This window comes from Parasteatoda tepidariorum, chromosome 5 (assembly GCF_043381705.1).
Source record: "Parasteatoda tepidariorum isolate YZ-2023 chromosome 5, CAS_Ptep_4.0, whole genome shotgun sequence".
NCBI classification, from domain to species: Eukaryota; Metazoa; Arthropoda; class Arachnida; order Araneae; family Theridiidae; genus Parasteatoda; species Parasteatoda tepidariorum.
In genome coordinates, this window is record NC_092208.1 from 14985464 (window position 1) to 15011876 (window position 26413).

The following is a 26413-nucleotide window of genomic DNA, read 5'->3' on the forward strand; positions in this document are numbered from 1 at the left end:
GGCACTCTTTAGCCACTCCAAAATACTCAAAAAACACAAAAATAAATAGCCAAAATTTCTACAAAAAGTGGGTGAATAGAACAGATAAGGAAGCCATTGAATTATCTAACCTTTCTAATGAAAACTTAAATAAAGGAAAATAAATATCATTTTATATATATTCTAGTCAGATAGATACAAAGGTTGCAGGCCTGGGAAACTCTCCAGATATGCATGTATACTCACAGGAAAGATCCAGGTATACTCTAGGTCTATATTCATTCATTTATTTATGGTGTGATTCTTAAAAATAGTGGATCAAATTACTGGGAAAAGTACCGGCACTCCGGGTACTAGTACTTTTTACCATAAAATCTCTCTTTACTGGAACAAACAGTTTGATGAAGCGTGTTTTTTACAGTAGTATTTAATGAATCACTGCAATTAAAAAAATATTAATGTAAAAATTACCTTAATATTTAAATAATTTTACGCTAAAAATGGATTTTACGGATGCTGCACTCAGGGTGTTAATACTTTTTTACCGTGCTAATACTTTTTTCCTGAGTTTTGTACAGCTATTTCAATTTTCACTATATTTCAGTTATCGGAATTCGTAAATAGACTCCAAGTTGAAATTTTATATCTTATTTTATATCCGTAGCCGACTCAATTTTGAGTTTACGACTACTGATGTTCAATTCCGTAACCTTGTTATTTTGAACTGATCCAGATGGATTTAAGGATCTCGATAGATTTAACGTGCATCAATCACTATTTACTACATGTGAGGGGGGGGGTCTTCGGCCGACGAGGATCAAACCCACGAACTCTTGGACATGAGTCCAGTGACCTACCAACCAGGCTAGGCTATCCCTGCCCTTCCACGTTAAAATTTTAAAAAAAAAACACGTATAAATTAAATGTTTTATGAATGTTTAAACTTTTTGACGGTATATTAAGTTTGTTTAAAAATGGCTATTATTCAGTTCGGGATAAATATACGGTCAAAAATTTTGTTTTGCTTTAATTCTAAACATTTCAAATATTTCATTCTTTTGCCCCGATGAAAGCAAATTTATAAAGTCAAAAAATCAATTTTTCGAAGAATAAGACGTAAATTTTAAAAAAAATTCTCATTTTAGATGGCTATTTGTGTAATCTATAATGTTTTATTCAGAATACTTTTCTATCCATAAATTTTGAAAGCCATGCGATTAATTTTCATTTGCCATAAGAGGAATTCCTTCGTATCAAAATCTGATCTTACGCATGAAAATATAAAATTACGTCTTTTTGGCCCAATTGTTCAGGTAAAAGGTGGACCAGAAACGGCACTGTAGAGAAGACCTTTTTCTTTTGCTGTAGAAATTTGATAGAGGCTTAAACTAGTTTTTTTTTATTATTACCGTTGTTGAACAGCCGACCCAGTTTTTGATTTACGACTACTAATGCTCAAGCCCATAGTATTGTAATTTTCGACCAATCCAGAAGACAAGGAAACTCCTGGATCAGTACCCCCGAGGTATGATTTATTATGGGAACATGGAGGACTTTGTGAATCGACAGATCACATGCATCAGTCACCATTTACTTCAAGGGGAGTATTTGGCTGACGGGGATCGAACCAACGCCCTCTTGGACATAGGCCCAGTGCCCTACCAACCAGGATGTCCTGACCAAATTATTTAGTTTATATTTCTATTTAATATAAATAAACTCTAACTGATTTTATTTAACATATAATTTTTTTCAAACCATTCTTACCTTTTTCCGGAATCGCCAATTTTTAAAAATCCTTCTGGATTGGCATTCAAGAAATCCACTTTTCTCCTGTTATAGTCCACACCGTGAAATTGCAGGAATGGTTGTCCGGGAACCTAAATGTATTATAAATTAATAAACCATTACAAGATCATTCATCGATTAATTTATAAGAGAAAATTCAGACAACATGACCATGAACTTATATAAGCATAAAATGTCAGTTATTTATTTTGAAGAGATTTAGAGTCTTCCCTATTGACAAAAACTTCTGCATTGAGTGTGCGGTAATGTATTTATATACAGAAATTGCAATAGTATGAATTTTAGAAGAATGTCTAATACTGTAATAAATAATGAAATAGCTACATTACTAAAATTTACACTTGAAATTAATTAATCGAAGCCTTAGTAATTAAAAATTCATCTGTTGGAAAAAGAAAACTTTTTAACATTAAATTTTTTTTTTTCAGCTTCTTGAAATAAATTGCCATAATAATAAAAATTTTCAAAAAAGGAGCCTTGGTAAGTAAAATGAAATTTAAAATAATAACCAAGTATTCAGAAATTTTAAAGTGCAACATGAAATAAAATAAGATTGCATTTTACACAATATTCTAAAAACTAAAACAGAACGTATAACAAATGGCAAATGAGAAGACTAATTCTTAACTTATTGATTTAAATCTCGGGTAATCAATAAAAAGTAAAATGTCTGAATTTCAGAAACAAAAAAAAACAGGTTTTTAATATTTTTATTTAAAAATCGCAATGCTGTTTTCCGTCCATCAAAATTAGCTGCATTGTGCCATTTTTTTTTAAATATTGGATTTGTAACTAGGTTCATGACAAAAAGTAAGGTTCAGCAGCATCTGTAGTTCTTTACTATTAAGTTACTATTAAGTTGTAGCTATTAGTTACTATTATAACTGTTAAGTTACATTTGAGTTTTTCGTGAAATTGGTTAAAAGTTATTGATTTATGGGACAATCTACGTTTTAGTAGGAATATTTAGAATTTAAGCGAATGCCGGCCAAGAAAGTTTCAACAAACTCAGTTCGAAGGTAATAAATTGTTTAACATAAAAAAAAACTTACATAAAAATTAGACATATTTAAATTTGCTCCACAATAAAGAGGGTACTTGACGCAAAATTTCTCGGGTTCATCTATGTGTTGGCATTCGTACTTGTATTTGCTACAAAAGGCACTCCTCTTGACTCTAGAAAGGTAAGAATGAAAAAGAACAATAAAGATGAATAAGTGTGTGGTGCATACCATAGCAAGGTATATTTCATGATTATCACCCTATATACATAGTTTTAGATTATTTATCCATAATGAAATGAAAAAACTGTTCTCGTTGGGGATTGCAAACTGATATTTAAACAAGAGGAAAGAGCAAAGAGCAAACACTTTATGGAAACCTAAGGAAATGGCAAAAACCTAACGCATTTTAAACGAGGAATGCGATATTTTAAACATCAAAACATCAAAAAATGTTTAATTGTTTAAGGAAATTTATAAGATGAGAATGGTGGTATTAGAGTCGCTCTCAAGTTTCAAACAGAAGTCAAACTACTTTTATCCTCATTAGTTACATTAATACAGTGTTAATACAATGTTCTAAAAACTAAAACGGAACGTTCAGGAAAATGAGAAATGAAGGGGAATTCTGTACTTTTTAATTATTAACTTAAATCTCGAGAAACCGATAAAAAGTAAAATATTTAAAATTAAAAATAAAAAAAAAAGAAAAAAACAGGTTTTTTCATATTTTTATTTAAAAATCGTAATACTGTTTTTCCGTCCCTCAAAATTAGCTTCATTGTGTCATATTTATTCCTAAAAAAATATTAGATTTGTAACTAGATTTATGATAGAAAGTAACATTCAGCAGCTGCGGTCTAATGTTTCACAGAATATGATGTTGTAGAATCCAGAAATATTTTCTCAAGGAACGTTTTTTTTCCTGATTAATACAAAATAAAGTGTTAATATACGATTTAAATGGTGCAATTTTAAAATTCAATTATCTTACAGCAAAATTTTGTGTTTTCACACCAAACAAGAATTATTTTCATTTCCAAAAACACCAATAGTGGCGAGATTGGAAAATCTAAAATTAAATCAAGTAGAAAATCGTGCAGAGAACTTATTCAATATTTAGAACGAGCTAATGAGAGTTTGCTGTTATTTTCTACGTTCATATTTATCAGCAGAAACAAAAATTCGTCGTTAAATATGTATATATGAAGAGGGGAAATGAGTCAACACCTCTTGAAAGAAAGAAGGCCTCAGCACGGATCGATTTAGTAGTCTGACGCAAAGAGCATAAACTGCGCAGTGGATGAAAAATAAGTAAGATGTCACGACGTTCGGATTACCAACCTGCTCAGTGGGGGTTAATACGAACGTTGTTGATGAAAATGATGATACGAAAGTCGTTTTCACTACTAAAAGGATCACATTTCTTGTATATGGTAACCCGTGGTGAAGTAAGCAAGTGTGAAGACGAAGGGACACTAAAAGAACACTGTAAGCAATTATAGTGATTGTTTATTGAAAAAAATTGTGATAGAAGCCCGTAATATATCTAAAATAATGCTTGAAATAAATTATAATATAAAGTCTAGGAAATTAATAAAGTTTAAGAGAAAATGAGTAAGTACAGCGGGAACGGGGAGAGATAGCGGTCAGAAAAGAAAGATAGTATATTTATTAGTCAGAAGCGCGTGTAAAGAGATGTAAAAATGGAACAGCAGCCTTTGACTTTCAGCAAAAGGGGTCCTCCTATGGAGGATTAGGACATGATATCTTACCAACCTTTTAGCCGAAATATAAATATTTGTCACTCAACACCGAAACAAGTTGCTTTTTTTCCACGTATATAGAGACTAAGATTTTCTTTCTCACATATCCGCAAGCATAATTCGTTTTATAAAAGAACTGGTTAAGTATTATTTCTGGTTTCGATGTTCGAGACAAATCCTTGCATTGAAAACGGAGCAATTAAGAGGCTTAACTTACCCCGTATTATTGTCTATAGCTCGTCCTTACAAAACATTCTGCAATAGGTTAATGCAGCGTCTCTAAACTGTACTTGTAAGTGAGTTAAGATCTCTGTAGTTTTTTTTCTAAACGAAATGAAAAAAAAATTATAATACGAGCAACGCATGCTACGTAACATATCTTTCAACTGTAATTCGTGTACAAAATAGGATAAAATAGTGGGGAGAAGAGAGTTGATAATTCATCCATTACGCATGGACTGTCAATTTCCACTCCTATTAACCCAGTGAATAACTACTTTTTACTTTATATAAATAGAATAGACGTCTCAAGGTTACGCGATTCTCCCTCTCTCCACACTTTTACTCTCACTGTTACCATGGTTACGAAAAAAATCTTGCTTTTTCTTCATGTCAATACGTTTCAGTAAGAAGGGGGAACATACTGGCGAGGAATGAAAGCAAGATTTGCTGATGCGGAAATCTTGCTCTCTACAGTAACGGAGATAGAAAAAATGTGAAAAATGGAGAAATCGCTTAACCTTGAGACTAAAGTATTTACGAAGAACATATAAAAATTACCGAATACATTTGAATCCATCTAATTTTTCTTTTTCTTCCTTTTTTTTTTAAATTGTCAATACTTTTTTCCTGTTATGCTTCCTAGAGGGTAAACTGAAACATAATACTCACGGATTAGTATCGCAGATTGTCACAGCAGGTCTCAAGACGTAATCTGGTTCCTGTATTTCTATATCTACAACTGTCGGATAGGTGTAGAAATGGGTAATAAACTCCGTGATCTGGTAAGCGAATCCACCTACGCAAACCATGAAAATAATACATTTTGTCACTTCCCAGAGAACTCTGCGCACTTTCTTTGAACTTTCCGTCCCGCTACAAACTTGTTTGTCGCTTGTTTTCTGCAAATCATGAAGAGTTTTAAAAGTATAAGATGAAAAAGTTTTTTCACGTTATTCTATATTATTAGCTTTATTTTTTTCCCGTAGAATATGCAATGAAGAAATTATTATAGTTTTGCCAAAAAAAAAAGCTTTTTCATGTTTTTTTTAAAATGTTAGTTTAGCATAGCGTCATTTTAACCGTCTGGTCGTTTACGACACCTTAGGAAACGTCGGTGTCAGCTTAAAACGAATGTTTACCTCTGATTGGTCAATTTATGAGTTTGACAGCATACGTCATCGATCGCTCAGCTTGAACGACAATTGCCGTCCAAATCAACTGTAGTTGGATTACAACGTGATGTTAAGAACAGAAGCAATGGCGAACAACTGCCAACAACAGAGCATTGAAATCAGTCAAGATTTTAATTTTAACATTAAACATAGCTTCTTTTTCCTCTTCTTCTTCATTTAGCTAAGCTATAATGTGTTTTTTTTTAACAAAATCATTCTTTGTTCTCTAAAACACTGGTCGACAATAACAAAATCAATACAAATTCAAAATAAATATTGTTCTTGTTGTTATTAACGCATGCGCAATGCGAGATAATGTCTGTGTTGGACCGACTGCTCACGCTGAGCTAACAAAATGGTTATTTTATGGCGTCAAAATTATATCAACTTAATGCTGACTTCTCAGTTAAGACGCTTTTCCTAAGAAACCAGGCCTTGAGCTAACAAACCAGTATTTTGTTGGCGTCAGGGTAACGTCAACTTAACGCTGACGCCCAGATAAGGCGCTTGTCCTAATAAACCAGGCCTACTTTTCAGTAGTTGTCAATGCATCTATTTCCTTTCTCGTATTGTGTGAGCTAGTTTCGTGAAAGTATTTCAGCAGAAGTCCGCTTTGAGTCAGAAGGGAAAAGGAGGTTAAGACTCCGCATACTTTGCTAGACAAACTGGTACCCAACTATCTGAAGCTGGGCGAGTTTCAACCCGCTACTAAGCACCGAACCCCGGTACTTGTAATTACAGCTCAGAGTCCTTAACCTCTGAACCAACTTGGATTTTGGAGAGAAGTTAAGTTTGTCTTAATGCGAAACACTCGCTTAGTATTAGAAGAAATTGCTCATAAAATTAGACGGAGTGTTTTTTTCTTAAAATTTTCAGAATTATTAACTTTTGGAAATTTGAAGGGAAAAAAAATTATTGATTAAAGAAATTTAGAATAATTTTGGTTTTTACTAGCTGACATAATTCAAAAAATATATCGATTAAAAAAATATAGAATAATTTTGGTTTTCACTAGCTGACATTATTCAACCAGTTCAGAATGCATATTTTTTTCACTGTAAAACCTGTGGAATAAAAATCTTCGAATGTGGGGATGAACAACCCAAAAGACTGTGTTAAATATCACTTCATTTCAAGTTGACATTAAATCAAGCGTTCATATACACTTCAAAGTGTGTAGTTAAATCTGAACATAAATAATGGAGAATACTTAAAAAACCAAACTCACTCGCATTTAAATAGTTTGAGAAATATTTTTGGTTTGGAAAATACCGTTTCATTGCATAGTCTGGATATCATGAATACGCTGTTATATATATACATATATGTATATATATATATATATATATGTATATATATATACATATATATANATTGTGCTCAACAATCGGCTGTTATGACAGTATTTTACTTTACTAAATAAATAAGGAAATTGTTTTAATTAAAACCTCCGAGTTGAAAGAAATTGAAGAAGTAGAATTTTTTTTTTCTGACAGAAGAGTATCTTGAAATTTCTAGTCTAAAAGCATAATTAATTTTATTTCAACTCACTCGTATGCTCCGACTAGATGTATAAAATAAATTTGCTGATTTAAATTTCGTCCTTTCACAAGTTCAAGCATGAGTTTCCAAACGTGATTGTGAAAGAATACGCATTATATTCGTGATATATTTGTTTTCTATTTCTTATTTTAGACAAAACTGTTACTTCGAAAAAGGAGAAACTGTTTCGTTTCTCACGCTCAAAATTGATTAGAAATATTTTTAAATGAAATTTTTTGATGCGTGCACTGGACAAATTTTTTCAGTTAGAATTGTTTTTTTTTTTTGTTTTTTTGCACTGAAAATCAAAATGCTTAAAAAAATTTCTTTCATTATTTCATCATAAATTAATAAAAGTAATGATGGAATTAAAAGATACTATGTTATTACATAACGTTAAACTTAGACAAGATGAAAGTCGATATGAAACTATAATATATACATGTATATATCTTCTTTTGAAAAGAAAAGCTCCGATTTCATTTAAAATTCTACGAAGTGGTTGCAGAAAATTACATTATTATAGTAGAAATCTAGAATATTGCAAATTTTGAAACATGTATTTCAAATTTAAATTCAATTCGTTAAAATAAATTTTAGGGAATGTTATCGGAATACTCACTATTTAATCGATACATTTATATAGCAATGATTAAATATTGTTTTGAATGAAAGGTAGATGTTTTAAAAAAATATTTTCAAGTCTAAGCATGAATCTCAATACAAAAAGGGATTTAGATGCAATAGAAGAAAAATATAGAAACGTGTAATGTTCTTTTCACAAAGAAAATTTCTCACTGAATGAAAAAGAAAACTGTTTTTACACTTTTTAATAATATTTTTATCGTTATTTCATTCTGCTATATTTAAATAATGATAAAATCACTCAGTACTTACTATGTTATTTCATAATATTGCGCAGAAAAAAATCAATATACATAAGAATAATTCTCTTAAATAACCGTGCGCATTAGATTCAACATATACGCGTTACGTTCAAATTATTTAGATATAGTCTAAATATAATAGTAGTGATTAACGTAATTATTAATCAAATATGAAAATTTTTATGTGTTTATTTAAAAAAACTTGTTCGAATTAAATACCAATTTTAAATTTTTAATTGACTATTCACTTGAAATTGTTTTTAATTGAAAATTTTATTTTCAATTAATATCAATTAAAATCAGTTTTTATTTTCAATTTAATCACATAATTAATTGAAAAGTCACTGGCAAATCCATTATTTATTTAATCCTACACTTTTTAGTATACGCAGTGCTGAAAATAAGAATCTTCAAATTTTGCTTACTGTCTATCTTTGTAGATGTTTTAATAATAATAAAGAAATAATATATTTTACAACTAGCCGCTGATGACAAGTAAAGACGAAATAATCTTCTTCAGGGATTATGACATGTGACTTTCTTGTTCAATAAGAAGAAGAATTGATATTATGGTGCTCTGCTATAACTATCCTTATTAAAATTTTCCTTCAAATGAAAATAAAAATCATGCTCCTCAGAATCGCAAGTAATTTTTTAAGTTAAAACAAAAACTCTATCGAAATCTAACAAATCACTATAGAGAAAACGGAGGTGCAAAACACCAAAACTTGTTTCATAATTTTAAGAAATGGATAGAAGTAAAAAGGCGATTATTTAAAGCTCCCAGAAGTTACAACTGGCAATCAAACAGGTTCTTTTTATCAACCTTCTTCAATAGTAAGGTGTCGAATCTCCATAGCTTTTAATTTTTCCTTCTCTAAAATAAAAGTTTTGACTACGTTTCTGCTCAGGACACTAAAAATACAATTTTAAGGGACGGTATATCAGAACACCCAGCATAGACACAATGAGATGCAATATAACCAATACACTTACTTTATTGCCATCCATAATTCCTACCCTTAAAATGTACTAAGCATAATATATAATTATTTTACTGTGTGTATTTTTACCGCTTGCTGACCATTTTATACCTTTTTGGAAATTATAACTACACTGAATATTTCTAGCAATTATATTTTATTCAATAGCATGCGCTCTTCTTACATAATAAATTAGATTAAGCTTTCAAGTAAATTGGTTTAATTGTGATAGTTTAACCTTGCGTGCTTACTTTAATTTTGAAACAATGTTGCATTGAAATAATGGAAAACATAATAATTATGATAAGAGGGTAATTAATAGCATTTTTAATGGATACAACAATAAATATGTAATTTTAACACTTCTTGAAAAATTTAATTTTAACAATATCTTCGATTAAGTATGTTTTGGTTATATGAGGTAAGTAAAAAAGTAATAAATTGCGTTTAGGAGGTGAGATCATGATATGGAATGGAAAGTATAGAATCAGTGATTTGTTATGATTGGTTACACATATTTTTTTAAATCTTTTTTAGGTGGTATGCGATTAAACACAGTAAATTATTTAGAATTTAGGAAATATATTAAATAACGCTAAATTCCAGCAAGTAATTTATTTGATTTTTTTTAATTGTTTCGTAGAAAGCAGTAAAATAAGTAATGCATTATTTTAATGTTTAGAAAATGAGACTTTTAATTTCCTTCAAAGATTTTTTTACTGCATTTATTACGTAGTCCCCACCCAAGAGATCAAGCTAAAGTTATTTTTATCAGATTCACACATCAACACTGTAATAGCCAGTTTCTTTCTTCTAACTATTGAATTGAATTTAGATTCGAATTTTAGTGTCTTAAACCAAGGCACATTAAATGCATTCAAAATTATAAGATTATGTACTATTAACAGTGTTAAAAACAGTAAAATATCTCTAACACCACTCATTTTGTATTATATATACGTTGAACTTAATTTTAGATCAATAAAATAAATAAAGTGTTTATTCAGTATTCAAAATTCATAATTACGATAATGCAAGTAGCTCGAAATGTGCGTTGAGGGAAAGGAATATAGCTTGAAATACGTATTTAAGAAAATTGATGCTTAACTCGTAATTATACTCATTCATTCATTTGCTTACACGGCAGTTGTCCAGTGTATTTACGAACCAGTTTTAAGACTTTTTAGTGATCATTGCATCTTTCAATTAGATTAAAAACGCTATTGAGCAAGCAACGCAAATAACTATCGACTGGCTTACAATATAAAAGCACAGCTGCGTGTTCTACTGGTATGTTTATTTCTGAATGATTTAATTTAACAAATCATACCTCCATCGCGAGCTAGGGTCAACTGGAGTCCCGGTGGCTCAGGGAAAAGAATGCTTTCCTACCAATTAGGTGACCCCGGTTTGCGATGGCGAGTAGATTCAAATTCCATTCCCGGATTTCATCAACAGCAGTGATGACGTAAAACATCCTCAGTGGTTGACGGTTGATGTAAAATATCCTCAATGGTACTTTTCATCATCACAATATGTTTGTTTCCTTTTTTGAATGTTTTTTTTCATTGATGCCTCGCCTACTATGTTTGAACACTCAAACTCCCAAATTCTATTTTCTGAGTAACTACTATTGTTAATTTTTAGATTTCACTAAATTCTTTGAGGCCTTCTGGTGTTGCCATGGATCGCCACCAAGCCTACCTTTTTAAATCCTCTTTTTCTTTTGCTGAGGCGTCACGTACGCACACTTAGAGTCTACAGTATTCTCCGGATGCCCCCTGAAGGGGGCGAGACGTGGTTAAGCTTTGATCTTCATTGGTTGATGCTTGACGTAAAATATTCTCAGTGTTTTAGAGCCCATTGACGTCAAGCTTACCATAAGATATCTTGGAGTTCCCATGTCTTCTCAGTTGGGTTCAAACTTTCAACGTGATCAAGTTGAACATAGATAGCTATGAGCTCAAGAATGGTTCGACTGTCCATTACCGTTTATAAAATAAATTATAAAATAATTGACTGGTCAACAAAAATATGCAGATCAAAAGAGGACGAAAACGGGTCCTTAATTTTTTTCTAAAACTACATGAAAATTGCTTACATTTTTTATTTAAATAATCCGCTAGTCCTTAATTTTCCAAAATTAAATAAAACTTTTTGTAAAATCAAAGGTTATGGCTTGCAAATTTATATGTTTTGATATATTTTCAAATATTTTAATAACATTGATTTACATATTTTTATCAATTTAGTTTGGATGAATTCGGGTGCATATAGAAAAAATGAAGAAAAAAACTTCGTTTTTTCCTAATGAAATAGTTGTTTCTAGCATTAAATTAATACAATGATCTCTCTACCCTAAGTTCCCATTATCTGTTTGTCATGTTCTTTAGCAAAGTGTCACTGCAGTAAATTAGCTGAGCACTTACCAAATTAACTGTTTTATTTAGTTAAATACACCGTTTTTAATTAAAAGTTAATTATTTATTTACTTTTATTTTGAAACATAATACTAAAAATGTTGACTCACTTTGTAAAGAAAAAACGAAACACTGAATACGACAGGTGAAACATTATGCTATAATAGTTTTTTTAATGAATATTTTCTTGTGATGGATGGTTTTATTAAATCTTTTTTTCTTTTCTTATGCTTTTTATTTATAGAGGTGTGCGAATTAAATAATGAAACCTCGCAAACTCCATCACAGGGGGCAGGGAACTCAGAATATTATTCCTCCATCTACCGAATATGACTGAATATGGCTGAATAAATAATCCGTCATCTTTTTCATAAATTAGATATATACCTCAGAGGAGTTGCTAACAAAGCAATTAATAATCATACTAGGGAGGGAACACAGAGTATTCCCCCCTCCCCATATAAATTATTAATGCTGAATAAATAATCTGTCATCTTTTTTCATAAATTAGATATGTACCTCACAGGAGTTGCAAAAAAGCAATTAATGATCATACTATTGTTGAATTATTGTAAACGGTATTAGTATCTGGGCTCCATTGATATTTCTTTGTTCAATTAAAAATGTATTTTTAATGACATAATTAAGCTTCTTTAATTCAACTAAATATTCTTTTTGCATATAACAACAGTTTTTTAACAGAATATTAAATTATTTAATACATTCCTAGATTGTTTTTGAGAAGGTCATAGATTTGCCCTGAAGTTATAGAAAAAATTGTGTTTGAGAAGGTCATAGGTTTGCCCTAAAGTTATAGAAGAAATTGTGTTTGAGAAGGTCATAGATTTGTCCTAAAGTTATAGAAGAAATTATTTTTGAGAAGTTCATAGATTTACCCTAAAGTTATAGAAGAAATTGTTTCTGAGAAGTTCATAGATTTGCCGTAAAGTTATAGAAGAAATTGTGTTTGAGAAGGTCATAGATTTGTTTTAAAGTTATAGAAGAAATTGTGTCTGAGAAGGTCATAGATTTGCCCTAAAGTAGTAAAAGAAATTGGTGTTTACAAAAAGGGTTGTGGAGTTATGAGTCAAAGAAATCCTTGAAGCAGCCGCAGTCGGAAAAAAAAATTTGCTTGATTCGGACGTCGGCTAGTTAAAAGTTAGGTCCTGTTGATTGAAAGAAGAAAGAAAGGTTTAAATCTTTTAAAAATTAGTTTGGGAATAATTTATTTGTTGTTAACAAAAATATTACTGTAATGAATTTGAGAAAATTATTACTTAGCACAATCTTTATTTATGACATTTGATCGTTTTCATTTAACCAAACTAATGAAAAAAAAAGAGCACGGAAAATCATTAAAGTTATTGAAACATCGAGATTAATCAATAAATTATTTGTCAGTTACCTTTCAATTTATTCATTATCAGGCCAAATTTATTTAGCTAAGTTACTAATTCAACAAAGGAATTAATTAGTTTTACTGAACAGTTATTTAGTCAGATGTTTATATTTGTGCTAGCGTGCTGAGAGACATTCTTTTCTTATAACGTTTTTGCATAATTTTGATATTTCGTAAAATATCCAACTGTTAGTATAAAAGAATAAGGTGACTTTTTGGTGCCATAGTACAAAAAAATTGGTGCCTTTTGTTTTAAACATACGTAGAAAAAAGATAATATTAACTCACATTTAAACTTTTTCAAATTTTCATCTGATAGTTCAAGTCCCATCACAGTGAACTATTGCCTTTCGAAAAGAAGTGGTGATTTTTAATCTGTGTCCAATTTAATAAAGGTCATATTTGTTAACAATCCAGTCATTGTTGGAGATGGAATCGTTTATTAGCTTGCGTTTTTGTCTTAATTGTTTAAACAATTTTCAAACAAATCATAATTAATTTATTCAGATTTTTAAAAGGTAGAAAAGCTGGTCGGAGTAGAAAAAGAAAACTGCGGAATCTGAGTTTGATTTTCATCGTGGTTCGTCGTGGTAGAGTTTCTCAATAAAATATCAAAAGAGGATGTTTGATTTGTACATCTTGTATCAAATCTGTAACTTTAATGTTGGATTTGTGAATCCTAGCCTTAAACCTATCAAACATCTCATAAGAAGCTAGAAACTAAAAAAATCAATCAAGAAAGTTGGCGCAATTTTGCAAAACTAATGCCAAATCGTTTCGTATTGTAACCAGTGTCTATATTAAGTGGGTGTTAAAATTAATTAAAAAAAGTTGAACTGAACTTCTTAGAACATGCTATAAAAAAATTGTGGGGCAGTTTATTTGCAAAAATAACTAAGCATAAAAGTAGTTTAAATTCATTATATTTAAAAACAAAAAAAAGCTATTTCAATGAAAAAGTTCAAAATAATAATAATCACGACTTTGGTATAAAGTTTTCTATTGTTAGTGAAAAATCAGGTTGTTAGGCAACATTTTTGGCTTTGTTGAAAATTGTCCGTGGAAATTTACTCAAGTACTAATAAAATTATAGGACACTAGAAACTTAGAAACTGTGTTAAAAACACTGTTAAAAACACTGTAGAAACTGTGTTAAAAACACTGTTTCTAGTAACAGTTAACACAGTAACAAGTAAAAAAGTTTTATAGTAAAATATTGGTACTTATCGGTCAGCTGAGCACAAGGAAATTTAACTATATCTGATTTTTTAATTAATTAATTTATTAACTTTTATAATTTTTTTTTTTACTTTTTCAATTTTAATTTATTTTCGGGACATCGATCCATTTTGTTTAGTTCTTAAATAAATAGAAAAAAAATAGTAAAACGAAAATTGATAAAAAAAAATTAATAAAAAATGTTGGTTGAGGACTACATTCCTTTGGCCTCTTAAAGCTTGCGCTCTTCTTAGAAAAAGGAGCACAAGAAAATATTTTTTACTGAAAATTTTTAATTTCCATAGTGCTAATTTTTTTTTAACTAATTTTTTTAGGTTGCTATTATATCATGAAATATTGCAGAACTTTATCACCAATGGAAACACTTATACGTGACTATGATATTCAGAAAAATTTACACTTCAAAAGTAAAATGTAAGTCGTTACTTGACAGTCAGTAAAATATAATGACCTTTCTAGTGTTGTAGTAATAAGTTTCTAGTAGTAATTATATTACGAAATTCACTTTCTACACTTCTTTACGAAATTCACTTCTTTAAACTTTCTACATCATGTAACGTTTTAAATCTCCCTCTACTCAACACATCTTTTTTTTTCAATATTCTCTTAACTGTTATAGATTATATTGTTTACAAACAGAGTAGACAAAAACACTTTTTACTTATTTTAACTTATTTGTATTATTTTCTGCATCTCTGAGTTTTTTTCTTTCTTTTATGAGGTTTGGTAACTTTAATTTGAGGTTAATTTAACAGTGTAAACATTCGGAAACTTAATATTATATTATAATCGTAGTTAAACCTATGACACAACTTTGCATTTACGACTGCTAATGTTGTAATGTCTCCGTAACCTTGTAATTTTGATCCCAATCCAGAAGAAAAGGGAACTCCTGGATCAAGTGTAGGAGGAAATTTCTTTTTGATGGATGCGGGTCACATGGAGAGGAAAACCGAGAAAAGCTCCCAAGGTTATCCAGACTGCAAGGGGACTCTAAGCCATGATCTGATTCACTCTTTATAAATGAAATAAAACAGCATAAAAACTTCGTTATTTATAGCAAAAGTTATACCATGGTATAAAAAGGATAAACACTGCAGTGTTTATCCTTTTTTAACTACATATAACTAAAAAATTAAAACAACGCATTCATTTTTAAGGTTTATTTATTGATAACATTAACATGGTATGTATAATACAGATAATTTTTAAATGCAAGCATCATATTTAAAGAAAGATTTTTCTTTATTTTCCAACCTGACTATTCGATGAGGATAATGAATCTAAACGCATTATAAAATAGAGAATTTGCATGTGTGTCTATATACTGGATTGCGGGTATACCTTCGGTACTAAAAGGTGCAACGACGTTTTTTCATAAAATTTGCGAACAAACGAGATATGCCAGTATAATCATGAACAAAAGTTGAGGACCAAATACATTTCAGTTGAAAACGTGTCTAAAATTTGCGAGCCATTAACCTTTCACAAATTAAGACTGAGAAGTACGCCTTTCTTTTGACAAGAGACAACCTCAAGGGTGAAAGCACGTCTTGGCACCAAACTTCACGGATAGATGGTAGCATCGCTCATTCGCGAGGCTACTGCCTCTGTTTAGAAATATATCTGAAAGGCAAGGACATTTTCTCCAGATCACTATTTCTATGGTACTGCTCATCGAGAGACCCTACTACAGGACTTTCGATTCCAAAAATCTTGCGAGCAGGTATATCGCATGTTCTCGGTGTGTCTTAATGGAGTCGAAGTGGAGAGTTCAGTTTTTTACGGAACGGAGTCCGATTCTCTAACAACTAGGCTACCACGGACGAGTTGAAAACTTAATAATGCATAGTAAGTTAAACTTTGTTTTAAAATAGCACAAGACAAAAATGATGATTTCAAAAGTTATGCCGGTACGACCATAAACTCAAGATTATGAGTTTATGTTCACCACAGTAAGGTAGTTCGAAACTGTTGTCGCAAAATGTCACTCAGTGATGGTTTATTTTGGCGAAGGCAAAGTAGAATTTAAAACGGACTATCATGATGTTTACCGTGCTTAAAAATGTTTATTGATAATAATCTGTTCTCTGAAGACAGTTGTTAGCTCCCATAGGTTTCCGGGAGAGGGTGACTATCTGAAGCTGCTTTGCTCTCACATTAGCAATGCACATTTCTCCCCATTGTTTATCCTTATGTGCACTTTCAAAATACATCTTACAGGACTAGGATCTGCCCTTAGCGAACTCTATACTGCGGTAATAACGCTTCATGGCAAATTCTCTTTCACTTATATAAGTGATTTAAAATTTAAAGAATAGAAAAAGTGACTTCACCTAAATTTTGAGTTAGCCATATAGCTTTGAAGTAGGATTTTTTTTTCTTCAAAATATTAAAATGCAAACAAATTATGGTAGGATAACTCAAAATGGCTCTGGAGAGAATTAATCACGCAGTAATTTGTTTGAAAATGAGTATTTAGAAACCATTGTTCTCAGCATTTGAAGCTTCGTGGTGTACACCTAATTTATATGAACTCACTTTTTTCTAAACTTTAAAATTCCAATGGAGGTGAAACAGAATTTGTCATGAAACATTTCTCTCATAGTATAGTGTCCTTTTAAAGGAAGGGTAGGATTTATTGTCCCAAAATGCTTGAGAGTTCGTTTTAAGATCTGTATTGCCACCCTGGATGATCATTGTGATGACACAATTAGCATTACATATTTATTTTCCATCCTTTTAAATATCTTTCATTACTTAAGCTGATTTTTATTAATAGAATTATATTTAAAATAAATCAAAGACTTAATCTTTTAAAACGAACATAAAATATTTATTCTTCTCTTATAGATCAATGTAACGTATACTTTTTTTTATCTCTTTCTTTTTTTTTTTTTGAAATTTGGATTTTATTAAATAAATATGTAATGTCAATTGTGGCATCACAATCATCTCGCGTATTTAATTCTCCATAAATATTCTTCTCCTGCATAAGTTTTAGATTAACTTACTATCCCAGCTCTAAATATATAATAATTCATAAGTTTTTTTCAATTATATTTTTGTTATTATTGTTGTTGTCACATTTTTCACGTTAAATTTCAATTGATTAGATGATTCAATTGATTCAATATTTATTGAGTTCTCCGTGAAAATGTATTCGTTACTTAACTATAGGACAAGAGAGTAGTTATTAAATAATAATTACATTTTCATTTTATTTTTATTATTTACTGGAAAGAGTATATTTAGTCTGTTTTAGGAAATTCCAGTAAATTAGGCTTTAAGGGAAGAACATGCGGGATTGGTAAAACTAAACTGACGGCACTCATTGGCTCGTAACTCTGGTTCTACCAAAGATTGTATAAGTGTAAAGATGGGAAACTCGCGAAAGTCGTAACAAAATTTGGCACAATGCCAGCGCTTCGTGTACGGCGGAGAAATTTGTCTCCAGGGGCACAATGCAGCGCATGCGCAATATCATCCTTAGTTTTGGAAGGAGAGTTTGGAGAGAGAAGCACATGAGAAATCAATCAATGGCGGACGTTAATTTGACAATTATCCCTAACAAGTAAGTGCGCTTTGTATAACCTATCTTCTGTTGATTTTTTTCTCCTTGTTTTCANGGACCAGTTGAAAACTTAATAATGCATAGTAAATTAAACTTTGTTTTAAAATAGCACAAGACAAAAATGATGATTTCAAAAGGTTATGCTGTTACGTCCATAAACTCAAGATTATGAGTTTATGTTCACCACAGCAAGGTCGTTCGAAACTGTTGTCGCAAAACGTCACTGAGTGATGGTTTATTTTGGCGAAGGCAAAGTAGATTTTAAAACGGACTATCATAATGTTTACCGTGTTTAAAAATGTTTATTGATAATAATCTGTTCTCTGAAGACAGTTGTTAGCTCCCATAGGTTTCCGGGAGAGGGTGACTATCTGAAGCTGCTTTGCTCTCACATTAGCAATGCACATTTCTCCCCATTGTTTATCCTTATGTGCACTTTGAAAATGCATCTTACAGGACTAGGATCTGCCCTTAGCGAACTCTATACTGCGGTAATAATGCTGCCTGGCAAATTCTCTTTCTTTTATATAAGAGATTTAAAATTTAAAGAATCGAAAAAGTGACTTCATCTAAATTTTGAGTTAGCCATGTAGTTTTGAAGTAGGATTTTTTTTCTTCAAAATATTAAAATGCAAGCAAATTATTGTAGGATAACTCAGAAAGGCTCTGGAGAGAATTAATCACTCAGTAATTTGTTTGAAAATTGGTATATAGAAACCATTTTTTTCAGCATTTGAAGCTTCGTGGTGTACACCTAGTTTACATGAACTCACTTTTTTCTAAACTTCAAAATTCCAATAGAGATGAAACAGAATTTGTCATGAAACATTTTTCTCGTAGTATAGTGTCCTTTTAAGGGAAGGGTAGGATTTATTGTCTAAAGATAGTAAATTTATTGTCCCAAAATGCTTGAGAGTTCGTTTTAAGATCTGCATTGCCACCCTGGATGATCATCTCGCGTATTTAATCGTCCACAACTATTATTCTTCTGCAAAAGTTTTAGATTAACTTACTATCCCAGCTTTAAATATAAGATCATGAGTTTTTTTCAATTATATTTTTGTTATTATCGTTGTTGTCACTTTTTTCACGTTAAATTTCAATTGATTAGGTTCAATATTTATAGAGTTCTCCGTGAAAATGTATTTGTTACTTAACTATTGGACAAGAGAGTAGTTATAAATAATAATTACAATTTCATTTTATTTTTTCTTTACTAGAAGGAGTATAATTAGTCCGTTTTAGGTAATTCCAGTAAATTAAGTCTTAAGGGAAGAACATACAGGATTCGTAAAACTAAACTGACGGTACTCAGAGGCTCGCAGTTCTGGTTCTACAGAATCAATCCAAATGGAATAGTTATCTAGAGTTATTTACATCACATCGCCGGGTTCTCTATAAAAAAAAATAATAGTTCGAAGTTTTGACATCAGGTAGCGTTATAACACAGTAAAAAAAGACACAATAAACAGCACTAAAATGTAAAGTTTAACTGAATAGTTTGTTTATTTATAACATGCATATGTTCTGAGTGCATACTTTGTCGTTCAGCAATATGCATATTTCAATTGCATATGGTTTTAGGAGAATCTCACCATCTATTGGCGAAATTTCAAACTACTTTTTTTTTTAACAGAAGCTCAGCTACAAGATCTAAGTAACATATATGCATAGTGAAGAGTAAGGGAAAATTAACTTACCTTCTCCTGTATTTCAATACAGATGGATAAAAATTGACGTACTAGAAAACACCAGGAAAAAGAACTATATATTTATTTCACATCTGAGAAGAAAAAACTAAAAACTATAGAAGTTGCCATTCAGTGGTACAATAATAAAAATAAAATAATATAAAAGAATTAATTATAGGTGGCGCTGCATTTTGGCTCATATTGACCTCCGCTACCCCAAGTATCGTTTAGACGCATGCAATACAACCTTAGCTAGGAGCCTCAAAATGCCATAGGTTAAATTTTAGTCACCCTCTTTGTGACAAAAGTCTTAAATATTGGTGAAAAATAATTGGTGAAGTAAAAGATTATATTGTATCAATTTTTTGAAGTTAAATTCAATTTCTTCTGAAATTTTCGTTATTGAAAACAATGCTAGAAATTAATATAATTGTTATAAGTACTAGATTTTATTTATTAGCTTTTAGAGTATATGTAAGTTGTAAGCTAGATTGTAATTTATTTGTTATTGGAGTATATGTAAGCTGTAAGTTAGAGTTTGCATCATCGGCTGCTATGGTGATATTATAGAACAAATTTTTCTGTGTGATATTTTTCTTGTTTCTTTTAAAAATGGAATCAGAATAATTTTATTTTAGTTAAGTAGTAGTTTTTAGTAGAGAACGACAGAATATTGCATATTCAGGTAGAAACTCTTAACAATAATATCAGTTCCTTTCAAGTATTAGCCATCTATTTGAAAATAAGTTGCATTTTACCATAAGCGAAGGGCGAAATATATTTATACAGTTTTGCATTTTGAAGACATTTTAACTCATATTTAATAGATAAATTGTTCTTTTAGTTCTTTTCTTTCTCTTTTTCAGTTTTCTTTATTTTTCAATTTATTTCTTAAATATATGAAAGCCTCCATCATTGATAAAGACGTTGACCAAATAGAAAGTCCCAACCAACAACCAAGAAATCCACCAACATAGCTGAATAATTCAATGCTCTGAAACAACAAAAATATGTATCACACATTAAAATATGTCGTATATAGTTCGTTTTCAGAAAAAAATAGAAAGTACACTATTGATTTCTTCTTAAATTCTTAAATTAATTTTTCATTTATTTCTAAGAGAAATCTTACCGTAAGTCTATTCATATTACAGTCATACACTATTATAGTGGTTCAAATCTTAACACAGTAAAAAATGCGATGTAGTAATTCTTCAAATTTCTTACTGATCAAGAAAGTTGTGTGAAAGAACACTTTATTTTAAGTTGCAACCAAATAGAGCTTTCATATGCAATTTGAAAGGAGTAGTTAAATATAAACACCTCAGAGGGAAAAAGGTACACCAAGCATGCATAAGTTATTTTAGCTTCCAAAAACAATGTTAGCGCACTTTGGATATTGTCAGCAGTTTGTTTTATATCCAATTACGAGTTATTGTGAATTAATTGTTTTCTTTCCCGCTGCTATAGAATATCCTCTGAACAAAAGTTGTGTGTATGTTTAAAAAATATAAAAAATCAATAACAAGTTTTCTACGTGTCTATTTTTATTTTCTTACTTTCTTACTTCTCGAGAGTCACCCCCTTAGGGGCAAACTCTTGTGTCACGGGTATGGCGCTCCCGAGGTCTCAAGCTGGACCTCAGCATTTTTCCCTCTCTCTCTTGCGGAATGAATTTTTTTCATTTTACCAAATATTTACATTGACCTGGTGAATGAATGTTATTTATTACCTTTTAAAACACTTATTATTATTTACAGATTAGGTATTTTCACGTATTTATTTGGTTTTTTATAGGGTTTCCTGATCCAACGTTTTGGTGCACATCTTCATCTAAAATGACCAATTTTTTTTCCAAATCCTTCAGACTAACAACGTTGCCTAATTCTGACCAGCTTGTTTGCCGTGTGCTACGTATCGTAAAGGTGAAAAGGAGATCGTGGAGTTACCTGTCTGTATTTTCATAAAAGTGAAGTCCCCAAGGAGGCCATTTTATCTTGGAGTTTTCAGATTGCGGGCTCTTTAGCCCGTGTTTCACTCTAGACGCAAGGAAGGAGGTTAGATCCCTCTCTCTATCAACCGGCAGCTAGGGAATGCTTAGCACCCTTGTAAGGACTGCGTTCTGCATCCGGGGAGTGCCCCTGACCTCTGATAGATTTTATGGATCTACGCCCTCTAGTGTAAATGCGACTTTATAAAACTATTATCAGACCAATTGTGAAACCGGGACAACGATGAAAAATAAGGAAAATGATCTTCTGGTTTTTGAACGAAATGTCCTGAGGAGAATAATAGGACCTGTTAATGATAGAGGCGAATGGAAAAATAGGTCAAACCTAGAAAAGGAGAAAATCATTGAGGGAAAATATATTGTTCTCGTTCTTGAATCCCAGGGCTTCTTATAGCTGGCACGCATAGAGAGGAGAGACGACAACTAAGGAGTGAAAAAGATCCTCAACTGGGAACTATAGGAATAAGGGCCAGAAAGTCGCACAATGAAAGATGAAGGGACGACGTTATTGACGACTTGGAAATAATGAACATCCGTAGGAGGTGGGTGAAGTCAAATCAGGAGGCAGTATCGAAAAGAATTTTGGAACAAGCCAAGGCTCAACAAGCGCTATGGAGATATGGAAGAAGAAGATAGCCCCATCTGTGTAGCAAAAGGCATAAATCTGCAACTCAACTAAGGTTATTCTGGTAAATCCAAATCTGCAACAAAAAAAAAATAGAGGCTCATATTTAATATTTCAATGTGAAGTCTCCCGCCCCACCCTTGGAGATGGGACTGAAAGATATAGTTCAGTATTATGACATAGCTTTTAAAAATATAGAATGTGTATAGTTTCATATTTCAAATTTGAACGCTTTCAAATTTTTTTTTGCACCCTGTACATATATTTAATACCTAAAATAGAAATAAAATTCTTCCTTGTCACTTACCAAATATTTGGGTGAGAGAGAATAAACTAGAATTTTGGTTTCATCAATTATTATTTCTACAGGAATTCTCGCTCGACTGAAAAATAATAATAATAATTAGAAATGAAATAAAGAAAGAATTGTGATTATCTTGACGTTATGCATTTTTCTTCAATCTGCGTTCATTTCCTAACCACGCATGTCCATCCTTTGGTTTGGTATGATTGATCACATTGTATTAGTGCAGTATATATACTAATAAATTCTAATATAATATGCATGTGTATTAATGGGCTGTTAGCGCTGGAGGGTTCATTCGTTCTTAATTTTGGCAATACTGGTGCTTGCGTAAACTAAACTACCGCGATTTGGATTGAAAGCCTGAATCAATTAGCCTTAATCAATTAGCCTGAGCACCACATTTCCCAGCAGCGCAACCACCTGTGGTTATATAGTGTGGGAGGAATTTATTTTATTTTAATTCAGCCGACCCAATTTATGGGTTTACGGCTACTAATGTTAAACTTGGTAGCCATGTAATTTCGAACCCAGTCAAGCAGATAAGGGAACTCTTGGATCAAGTATTAGGAAAAGTTTACCTTCATGTAGGACTTTTGGGTGGAACTAACCTGCATCTGAGTTACGTGGAGAAGAAAATCACAATATTCTCTCACGGATTGTCTGACAGCAAGGGGACTCTAACCCATGATCAGCTTTCCACTGAGCATATTTCAAGTCAGCTCTATGGCGGGGTGCTGGACTCATATCGACCAGCTTTAGCTGGGTTCGAACCCGGTTCGCCTCATTGGAAGGTGAACGGATGGAAATTGGAAGGGAACTCCTGGATCAAGTATTGGGCGAAATTTGCCTTCGTGGAGAACTTTTCGATGAAACTAACCCGCATTTGACTTACACAGAAAACCTTTGCGCTACATTGAGGAATTCACAAAAACCTCCCACGGTTAGCCTAACGGCAAGGGGACTCTAACCCATGATCCGTCAACCACAGAGGATATTTCACGTCAGCACTGTGGTCGGTATAAATCGGATGCGGGATTCGTATCGACCAACCATAGCTGAGACTCGAACCCGGTTCACCTAGCCGGAAGGCGAACGCCCTATCCCTTGAGTCACCGTGGTTCTTGTGAGGAATTTAGTGGATTTTGGAACTCAAGGGCACTATCAAAGTGCTATCCAAGCAGACACTTAATCTTACCCTTACCGCTTAAACCCTTCGCTCGAGATCGTAAGCGTTTTACCCTATACTAAGAAGAGGTCAATGGATAGAAGGGTTTTAGGTTGTCCGGACTTAGACTATTTTAGAATGGTTCTTGTTCGAAAATTCATTTGTCGAGCATGTTATACCAATCTGCATTGATCGCATTGACTCCCCTCCCTGAAATTCTCTTCTCGAAAAATCATATAAGATACATTTTGATTCACCTTAAACTAATAAGCTGTCAAAAAGCGCTAAAAAGAACAAAAATATGTGTTTTACTATTGTAAATAAACTGATGATTTTAAGGTTGTTACTTTTGTAAGAAGGATCATTAATCGCAACAAATATTTTGTATTAACCATATCTGATTTTTTTTAAATGCAACAAATTCAATCTTGTTTTTTTCACACTAATGCGATGCTTAGTTGAAACTGACTGCTTTGCAAAATTATCAGAAAGTTTCTATCCTTCTTTTTTTCCCTTTCTTTTCTTTTTTCCCTTTCTTTTCTTTTTTCCTTTTCTTTTCTTTTTTCCCTTTCTTTTCTTTTTTCCATTTCTTTTCTTTTTTCCCTTTCTTTTCTCTTTTCCTTTTCTTTTCTTTTATTTCTATCAACTGTTTTGATTGGTCAGATTCTCAAGACTTATCTCTAAATAACATAGCATTAAGGCAAAATGGTATGGCTGAGTTTTCCATTGTTCTCGATGCATTTTTTTGGCAGGAAAGTCAGATGACATGATTCCTTTTTCCCACATTAACTTCCCCTTTCCATAAACTTATAAAAAGTCATAAATTATTGTTTATAAAAATATATTTATATCCCTAGCTGAAAGATGAACAGTAAAATTTCTTTTTATTATTCTCTTGTACCTTTTCTATTTGGATTCCTTTCTAATTTAAAAATTTAATTATTTTAACGTATATAAAGCCGTTACGCTACATTTTGAGACAAACATATTTAAATCACAGTCTAAACATAGTAGATGTTATACAGTAATTATTGTTTTGTGAAAGTTACATTAATATACTATCACAGTTAAAAGATTAGTTAATTGATTAAGAACTTATCGATTACATTTACAATAAGATACATGCTCAAATAGTATTTAAAAATCAGCCTATTTGATCAGTAAAATAGTTAAAAAGTGACTCTGAATTCATCAAATTTGTAATGGCAATATAACTTTAACTTTAAGTGTTATTTTAAAAATATAATTAGGTACTAAGTACACTTATTAATGTTCTCTAATAGCTCAATTAAATAGGTTAGGGAAGTAGAGTGTTTCTCACAGTTAGTAAAGAGAAAATGATCATTCATACAGATGAGATCAATATAATGTAAGAAAAGAGGGAAAAATGCACATTAAGCTTGAGAAAGCGTTCTATTACGCACATACACTCATCTCTCTCTCTCTCTCTCTCTCTCTCTCTCTCTTGCGATTATTTTTGAATTCAATTCTGAAAAATATTAAAATTAAATTGAAGAATCAACTTACGATGCGTTTTTCATCCTCCCCGCAGTAGACTTCTAGTAAATATTACAAAAAGAAAAAAGCATGATGTAGATTAATTATCTTTCAATTATCTTCATACCAAATGAGTCCAAAAAGTTGGTTAAATTAGTTATCTATAAGTTAACTATAACTAGTTATCTATGAACTACTAGAATGAATAAATGGGTGTCCTTGTTTGGTATGTTTCGAGAAAAAAGTGTCTTCTGTTCGTGTAAACCGAAATTATTGGGAATTTTTCTCTTCTAAAATCGTTGCGCGTGCTGGTGCAAATACCAAAATATTCTGATACCAATTAACGATCCTGCAACAGCATTTGTTTCGGACAATCAATATAGTATGGAGTCAAATTATTGTTGTGATTTCATCATCTATGGTTTCATTTCCTTTTAGAAATGTTTAAATTAGTCTTAAAATTATTTTGTGCTTATGATATCTATTCCTTGAACTTAAACAATCATTGCGCACGTTACTAAATTTGTCCTATTATTTCATTTTCTCATTCTTGCTCATGTTTATTTACTGTTTCGTTCTTTCGTTTAAAAGAATATTCACCCCTTCATTGGTATCCCTAGCTTGACGTTGCTGGAGGGGCTTGCGTACTCTGACAACCCTGGGAGCTATGCCGGTGGATGTTTAACTACCGGTTGGGTTTCCCAAGCCGGACAGGTCCTCGTGGGTAGGAGCCAGACTAAATGGGATACTACCAAGAGCTAAGTCGGTCCTCTGCCTATTCTTTCAGGCGCTCTGGTCCTTGGGACTAACAGAGGCAGCAATTTTTCCCCATCCATGAATAGTACACCCTATTTGTCTAACGCTGCATCTGAATTCATATGCAGTGGATACCTTCCCACGTCGATCTGGAAGGTAACAAGATTGCGTACACTGTGGCTAAAGCTGGTGCTTGCGAGGCCTCTGTGTCGTCGGCACCCCTCACCTTTTGGGAAATCTTCTCAAAAATAAAACACAGAAACAAGACCATTTAAAATGTCCCCCCAAAGCACCCATGGTATCAGTGTTCTCGACCTGAAGGCTTCCTGACCCAAAGTTTTAATAGACAGGAACAAACTATTCTTGCC

At 31.8% G+C, this 26413-nt stretch overlaps 2 long non-coding RNA genes across 2 annotated transcripts in view; both read right to left on the reverse strand.

The window, feature by feature from the left end:
* Positions 1-9442, reverse strand: part of LOC107436726 (uncharacterized) — a 34036-nt gene extending 24594 nt beyond the window's left edge. The window contains exons 1-4 of the long non-coding RNA XR_006225720.2: positions 9375-9442; positions 5447-5676; positions 2841-2964; positions 1747-1859 (exon numbers count right to left, since the gene is read on the reverse strand). This is a non-coding gene — a long non-coding RNA (uncharacterized lncRNA). The remainder of the gene's footprint in view (positions 1-1746; positions 1860-2840; positions 2965-5446; positions 5677-9374) is intronic.
* Positions 9443-20145: 10703 nt separating this feature from the next.
* On the reverse strand, positions 20146-25371 carry LOC139425575 (uncharacterized). The gene is made up of 3 exons (XR_011636782.1): positions 25320-25371; positions 22628-22703; positions 20146-20678 (listed from the first exon to the last, which is right to left on the reverse strand). It is a non-coding gene; the product is annotated as an uncharacterized lncRNA (long non-coding RNA).
* Between the last annotated feature and the right edge of the window lie 1042 nt (positions 25372-26413).